General features: G+C 45.0%; 1 pseudogene; it reads right to left on the reverse strand.

Annotated features, from left to right (window-relative positions):
- Positions 1-6,803: 6,803 nt before the first annotated feature.
- On the reverse strand, positions 6,804-7,668 carry LOC137765906 (GRIP and coiled-coil domain-containing protein 2 pseudogene; annotated as a pseudogene).
- Between the last annotated feature and the right edge of the window lie 228 nt (positions 7,669-7,896).

The following is a 7,896-nucleotide window of genomic DNA, read 5'->3' on the forward strand; positions in this document are numbered from 1 at the left end:
TCCAGCTTCTTGCTTTCATTAAGTCAGTCTCCTCATGCTGCAGGATCTAAATACCATTTTAGTTTAAAGGAAGAAGAAGGTAACCACGTGCCTCCTTCTGGGGATACACACTAGATTGGGTTTCAGAGAACAACACTCGGAAGGGCAAGTTTTCCAGAGTGCACTCTGCCTGGGTCACACCTAAGTAGATGAGCAGGGTTTGCATATGAAACCAAGTCAAATACTCCTTTTACCCAGACTCTCATGAAACAATAAACACTCCAGACTTCCACTACTCTTTAAATCAGGAAGGAAAAATGAAGCAGAATCAATGGTCCCAGGCTGACTATGTTCCAAAGATAGGATGTTACCTCTAAACTCTAACCCATCAGTCCTTCTTACTTCCCACACTTAAGATAATATCCATTTGCCTTTGAAATTGGGAGTGGAGGAAGAGTGAGTAGACATAGTGGAGAGGAAGATAAATTGGCTGGATAAACTGGCTGTTGTTTCATTGTAGTGACTGAAGTAAAATAAAATCAACATATCTTGTTTGTATCATTTTTACACTTAAATTTGCCCTTGAAATAAGGGTGGAAGCTATAGAAGGTCTTAACATATGGACGTATGAGCCTCCCCAAGTCTCATTTAAGACTAGAAGTTTGCCTTTTTTAAGGCAAACAGAAGGAAGCTGCCCAAATCCAGAGTGCAGAGGACCTATCCTCAGGGTGCAAGTCTTTGGACAGCTTGATTCAATCTAGTTCAACGCATATTTACTGCCTACTTTGGGCCAGGCACTGTGCTAAGAGCTGGGGAGACAGATACCAATAAGATGTGGCACCTGCCCTAAAGGAGCTCCCAGGCTGGGGCCCCCTTCCTATATGATGTCCAGGTCTATCAGTGGATGTGCCGAGTGGGAATGACATATGCCATCTCCCCTCCTGTGCCTACACTCATTCCCATTCAGCTCCAATGCAGTCTCAGAATTGTTCTCAACATAGCACATCTGACTGACCACCTGGCCAGGAGTTGAATCTATCCCTACAGCTGGTAAAGTATGTGCTTTGGAAACAGGCAACTCTAAATTCAAACCCCAGCTCCAGCACATACTAATTGTGTGGTCTTGGGAAAATTCCTTACCATTCCTTGAGCTTCAATTTTCTCATCTGTAGAATGGGAAAGGCTTCACAACAACACTGTGAGTTGGCACTATTACTGTCCCCATTTTAAAGATGAGAAAACTGAGGCACAGATAGGGTACAAAACTTGCAGAAGAGCAAAAATAGAAAGAAGGAGAGCCAGAATTCAAAGCCAGAGGTCTATTTCAGATCCTGTTCTGGTAGCTGCTGGGCTACTCTCCTCTTAGGCTGGTCAAATACTCTCTAGGTGCCAAGAAGCACAGAACTGCCAGACTCGGATGAAATATTCAGTAGAGGGTTTATTAAGGGCAATATTCCATTGGCTGAGACATTAGCTCTGGTTGGAGACAGTTTCTTTTGTCTTCAAGTAAAAAAGGCTATGGTGGAGAGGCCTGCTGGATTTGCAAACATAAAGGCTCACGTCATATTTAAACTATGTGGCAGAGTCTGACTCTTGAAAACAACTCACCTGATAACAGAAATATGAGAGTCAGAGATCACTTGACACAGTAGTTCAAGCCCATCTGACTAAAAAAATGTGCCTCTGGGGAACATTGTTAAAGTCACCACCCATTTCTAAGAGGATTCCACGGTGATCAAGGCACAAGTTTAAAAGTAAAAAGAAAATAAGGCAAAACTTAACTCAGGACTGAGCCATATTAAATGGGCTGATATTTGTAGACCTCTAGAACAGTGCCTGGCACCTAGTAAACATGAAGTGTTTTGTAAATAAATGAAATACAAACATGTGGGCGTGGAGGAAGACCTAGTCAAAAGCACCCATGCTTGGGTGGCAATTGATCTTTTTTTTCACACCCTTCCCCCACTGACCTTAGAAAAAATCTTTTCACTTCTGAACCTCAGTTTTCTTGCTTGTTAAATGAAATTATAACAATTACAAATTCAACGGACTTGTAAGAACCAAATGAGACCAGTGAGATATAAGGATGAAAATATGTCATTTTTAAATCATAAAGCACCATACAAATGTCATTATTATTACTATTATTGAAGGACTAGAATGAGGTTCTGAGAGAGTCACATTTCTGGTGCTGGTGCCCAGGATTTTCTGCCCTTCTCCCCAGCCCCCTCCCTGGCACAGCCCAACCCCTAGCTGAGGGCCCAGCCAAGTAGGGAGTAGGGGAGAGCTGTGTCCCTGGCACCCGGGGCCGTAACACAGCGTGCCCTCTCTCCTTCTCTTGCAGAGCCAAGGACGTACAGAGTTATTGGGAGTAGCTGCATCTTGTGCGCCAGGTCAGCAACATTCAGCGTTAGACAGACTTTTGTGGACTGCCCTGAGAACCCAGTGACCCAGGGTAACCTCATTCCTGTGGGCCCTGGCATTGTGAGTTTTAAATGACTGGCTTTGTAATTACACTTCACAATCCATAACCTATTCCAGAAGAGGGGACTGCTTATGCAGAACCAAATCGAACTGCTTGAACTATGGTATGTCCATCAGAAAAAAGTACAAAACCATGGCATTACCATAAACTGTGAGAATTACCGCACAGAAAATTCCCTTTTCTTTCTCTCTCACTCTCTTTTTTTTTTTTTTTTCCATTTTCTTTTACTGTTCGGGAGAGAACCATAGTTACCTATTGATTTGTCTCTAAGGTTAAATCAAGGGGAAAAAAGAAAGTGACTCCTCAGGAATATGTGAAAGACAACAACTCCATGGATGCCATGTGTAGGATTTAGCTACCACGAAGGGCAAAAAGCAATATAAAGCCACCAAGGAAAGATGCAACTGCAAGGTAATAAGGAGGAAGTCTGATATGGCCCATGAATTTAAGAGGGAAGCAGAAACCCCCAGGCTGATGGCAACTCTTTGTAAATACAGCTTTTAAGCTACTTTCCAGTACGCCATCAATAGCAGAGGTCAATGATTTCTGTCTAGAAATATTTAGACAGGTTTCTTTACCTGAAATAATGTGAGAAGGTAATTAACATCAGATGTTATTTCATTTACACTCCCTAAAACTCCAGCAGGTAAGTATTAATAACCCACTTTTAATAGGTTAGAGAACTGATTCCTAGGGATGGTGTGTAGTTTGCCCAAGGTCATACAACTGTAAAATGGTAGAGCTCTGGCTAAAGAATTGTCTGCCTTTAGTCAGTGGTCTTTCAATCACGCCATGTTGTCTCCACCGTGTAGCCCTATGATAGAGATGCACTACAGAACTTGCAAACGGTAGACAGGAAGAGGATCAGTCTGGAAAGTAAAATTTGGTTCTCATACATATAGTAGGGAGTTCAGTCCACCTTGGTATAATGCCTTTAGCTATCTGACAACTGATGGGTATTTTATCTGGGAGATGCTGTTCTATCTGGTTCACTTATTCATAGAAGAATCATTTGTTTATTCAACATACATTTATTGTACCAAGCATTTTTCTAAGCAGTAGGGATAGAAAGATAAGAAATAGTGCTATGCTCCATAACTTACATGTATGTTATATATATTCTTTTCTGTGTATCAATAATTATGGAAAAAATGAACCCACTTGCCCTGTGGAACTTCCTTTCCAGTGAGGCTGTAGAGGACCAATTGTTAAGTGCACTATAAGTGCTGTACTACAGGCATGGGGCGCTTTGAGAGGTCAGTGCTTTCGTCAGTGTCAGCAATTATTCCTAAGGCAAATTCACACACATGCAAATAAGGCATCTTGGGGAATTCATTTTAACCATGTTTGGAATACTTTCAGACTTCAAAATAGTTTTGGCAACAGGTTTAGACAATAAAGACCCCTAGGGAATTCCCTGGAGGTCCAATGGTTAGGACTCCTCACTTTCACTGCTGAGGGTACCGGTTCAATCCTAGTCTGGGAACTAAGATGCTGCAAGCCTCAAGGCGTGGCCAAAAAAAAAAAAAAAAAAAAAAGACCCCCATACCTGTGCTGTCCTGGCACAAAAAACCAAACGAGTGGTGTAGGCTAAGTTTGGCTCAAATCCTAAGATGATTCTGATCTTCCCAAAGACATAGTGTATCCCAGCTAAGTCCCCAGATGTGTTCCAAGTGTCACAGAAGATTTTGTGTAGCTAAGGATCACAAATGAGCTTTCTTATTGTTGGAGTGTTTGAGGCTGAGAATGAACACTTTGCATGGGACCTCTCTTCCCCAGCCCAATACTTTTATATATGTGAACATGATTTAAATAATTGGGTATAGCCTAAAACAAACGCCAGGAATTAATAGATATAAGCACTAGAAGAATCATACACTTGTTCATTCATTAATGTATTCATTCATTCAATATTTAGCATCCAACAGGGCCTGTGCTTCAGTGGGGAATATGAGATGAACACACCTCTCAGCTCCCAAGAGCACGCACTCTAGAGGGGCAGGCGAAGCGTGAACACAGACACTTTGTGCAGAGCGAGCCAAGAGCCCACAGTGGCTGTTGGAACAGGTGGGCTTTTTTTTCTGAGAGTAGAGCAGGACGTTATGTTAGAATTTGGTTTTGGAGAAGGAGGAGGAAGGTACTAAAAGCAGAGAGCAGAGGGACTTCCCTGGTGGCGCAGTGGTTGAGAATCCGCCTGCCAAGGCAGGGGACATGGGTTAGAGCCCTGGTCCGGGAAGATCCCACATGCTGCAGAGCAACTAAGCCCGTGTGCCACAACTACTGAAGTCCGCGCGCCTAGAGCCTGTGCTCCGCAACAAGAGAAGCCACCGCAATGAGAAGCACACGCACCGCAACGAAGAGTGGCCCCTGCTCACCACAACTAGAGAAAGCCCACACGCAGCAACGAAGACCCAATGCAGCCAAAAAAATAAATACATAAAATAAATAAATTTATTTAAAAAAAAAGAGAGAGCAAGAGTAAGTGCAAAGCCATGTAGCTGTGAAAGAAACTGATGGGTTCAGGGATGGCGACAAGTCACGTGTGGTAGGAAAAGCAGAGCACAGGCACAGGAGCCGAGGCTGCAGAGGAGAGCAGGGACAGATCATGAGGGCTCTTACACTGAGGAGCTCAGAATGTGATGGGTAGACAAAGAGGCACAAACTGTAAGAAACGTTTAAGCCCAGGAGTGCCACAGTCATATTTGCATTTTAATAGATCACTGAAGAAGCAATGAGAACAATTACAAAGGGCGAGAACAAAGGTAGGGGACCACTTAGAAGGCTACAGCAGTGACTTGACACAAGTAATATGAAAGCATTTTCATTCTCAGAAATTTAAATGATACAGAAGCTCTTCCAGGAACAACACATTATCCTACTAATGGATACTTAGGCTGTTTCTAATTTTCTTATTATAAACTATGAACATGCTTGTACAGACAGTTGTTCAATAAATTGCTTATGAAAAACACTGTGTCTTTAAAAAGCTAGATAACCATCATCTTGTCATGGCTAAATTGATTCTTCCAGGAGTTAAGGGATGTATAAAATGGTAAGGTAACTCTTTAAGATTACTTCAGGACTGAGACCAGGATTATGGAGAACAATACTCAGTCCATCAGAATCCAGTTTGATGTAGGGAAGAACTCTCACAGCTCTGGTTCTGGTCTGAGTGTTTGTGTCTTCCTCAAATTCATATGTTTAAATCCTGACCCCCAGTGTGATGATATTAGGAGGCTGGGCCTTTGGGAGGTGATTAGGTCTTGAGGATGGAGCCCTCATGAATGGGATTAGTGTCCTTATAAGAGGGACTGCAGAGCTCTCTTGCCCTTTCCACCATGTGAGGGCACAGCAAGAAAGAAGCTGGCGTCTATGAACCAGAAAGAGAGCTCTCACCAGACACTGAATCTTGGACTTCCAGCCTCTAGAACTGTGAGAAATAAATGTTTGTTGTTTAAGCCACCCAGTCTATGGTATTTTTGTTATAGCAGTCCAGACAGACTAAGACAGCTCTCATGGACGTGCTTGGGAAGCAAAGGTGAACAGGATGAAAATGTGATTTATTTTTCCTCTGAGGCCTGGACCTAAAGAAGAAGCTGGTGACAAAGGGGAGAAATTGGGCTGAATGGAAGAGCCTTTTCAGAGCTCACACATGAAGCTGATGGACCAGGCAGCACCCAGGAGGTAGTGTCCCACTGGGTCCTGGAAGGTCATTTGGACATTTGAGGCTTAAAACAAGTACTCTCCACTTTTCCCTCTCTGTGGCAACTCTCTTCCTAGTGGCTTCTTGTTAACACTCGAAACAACTGAAACCCTTCCAAGGTCTGGGTCAGGTTTGTTTGAGGTCACATCTTCCTCAGTTTCTATACCTGACAGATTGGTGTTAATTCTTTGCTGAAAGCCCTGCAGGGATCAAGATTTCCCAGTATCTTCCCTGTAGACTCATCTCAGGGTCTCCCATACTTTCATAGTCAGGGAGACACCCTATGTCTCCCACCTAAAGCCGAGCTCAGGGTTCTTTGTTCAGATTTTAGAAACAAGGATGAGGACAGGAGGTCAGTTGTGATATTAGAGTTACGGCATTACAGGAGGCTGGAACTCAAGATGGGCAGAGAAGCTTTTGAGCACTGCTCTAGGCTAAACTGTCTGAAGCTCTGAGTATGTGCAGATTTAATAATGGTTAGTTCTTTAAATAGTCATATAGTAAAATATTCTTTCACTCGAGAGAACAAAGGATTCCTAAGAAGTGTCTTAAAACTGTAGTGGTGGATCCATTTTTTTTTTTTTTTTTTGCCGAATGGATTCTATTTGGTTAATAAATAATGCTTTTCCAATCGGTCTATCGAAGTCCAGACCAGCTGTGCAGATAGGACGCCCAGCCGGAGGAACGGGAAGCATTTTCCCCCTCACCTTGGGCGGCGACGGCCAGCCTGGCCTTCTCCTCGGGGCTGAGCTGCAGCATCATGTCCACGACCGGCAGCAGCCGCTCCCGCTCGCTTCCCGGCTTCAGGAGGATGAACTGCAGCAGCACGTTCTTCAGGTATTCCAGGTTGGCGGCCGACTGCTCTCGCGCCTGGTTCCTCTCCAGCCGCCTTATTTCACTCTTCAGAAGCTTAATCTGCTCCATGAGGATGGCGTTGGTGGCTTCCGTTTCCCGAAGCAGCCCGTTTAAGTGGTCGGCACTTTTTGTGGTGGAACTGAGCTTTTGAACCAATTCTTCTTTGGTGAATTCAGCGTGCCAGGAAGGAGGCTCGAGTCTGGCTTCGGGAGAACGGAGCAGCTGCTCTAAGGACTGCGCCTGGATGCCGGCGGAAGATATGGACTCGGTGTCCGTGGTCTCCATCCCCTCCCCCTCCTCCCGGGTCGTGGCTGGCACATCCAGAAGCGGGAGGTCTGTGCTTCTCCTTTCTCGAAGGCTCCTCAAAGGTTGCTGGGAAGAAGCTGGGCTTCTTGTGGACGGCTCGCTCCGGAGCTGGAAGAGCTGGGCCTCCAGCCTGGTCAGCTGCTGCTGCAGCGTCTCCACCGTCCGCCGGTGCTCCTCCTGCAGCTGCAGCACCTGGTCTCGGAAGCTGCCACGCAGGGCCTCGTGCTGGGCCGAGCGCTGACTCACGGTCTGTGCGTGCTCAGACTTCATCGCGGAGTTCTCCGACTGCACGGCGCACAGCTTCTCTCGGAGCCCGGTCTCCTTGGACACGGTCTCCTGCAGCATCCTGCTGAATTTGAATTCTCTTTTCTGCCCTTTTTTTTTTTTTTAAAGATTTTTTTTTGTTGTGGACCATCTTCAAAGTCTTTATTGAATTTGTCACAATATTGCTCCTGTTCTATGCCTTGGTTCCTTGGCCCTGAGGCTCCCAGCTCCCCAACCAGGGATCCAACCCTCACCCCCCCCAACACTGGGAGGTGAAGTCCCAACCACTGGACTGCCAGGCAAG

Source organism: Eschrichtius robustus, chromosome 6, assembly GCF_028021215.1.
Source record: "Eschrichtius robustus isolate mEscRob2 chromosome 6, mEscRob2.pri, whole genome shotgun sequence".
Taxonomy (NCBI): Eukaryota; Metazoa; Chordata; class Mammalia; order Artiodactyla; family Eschrichtiidae; genus Eschrichtius; species Eschrichtius robustus.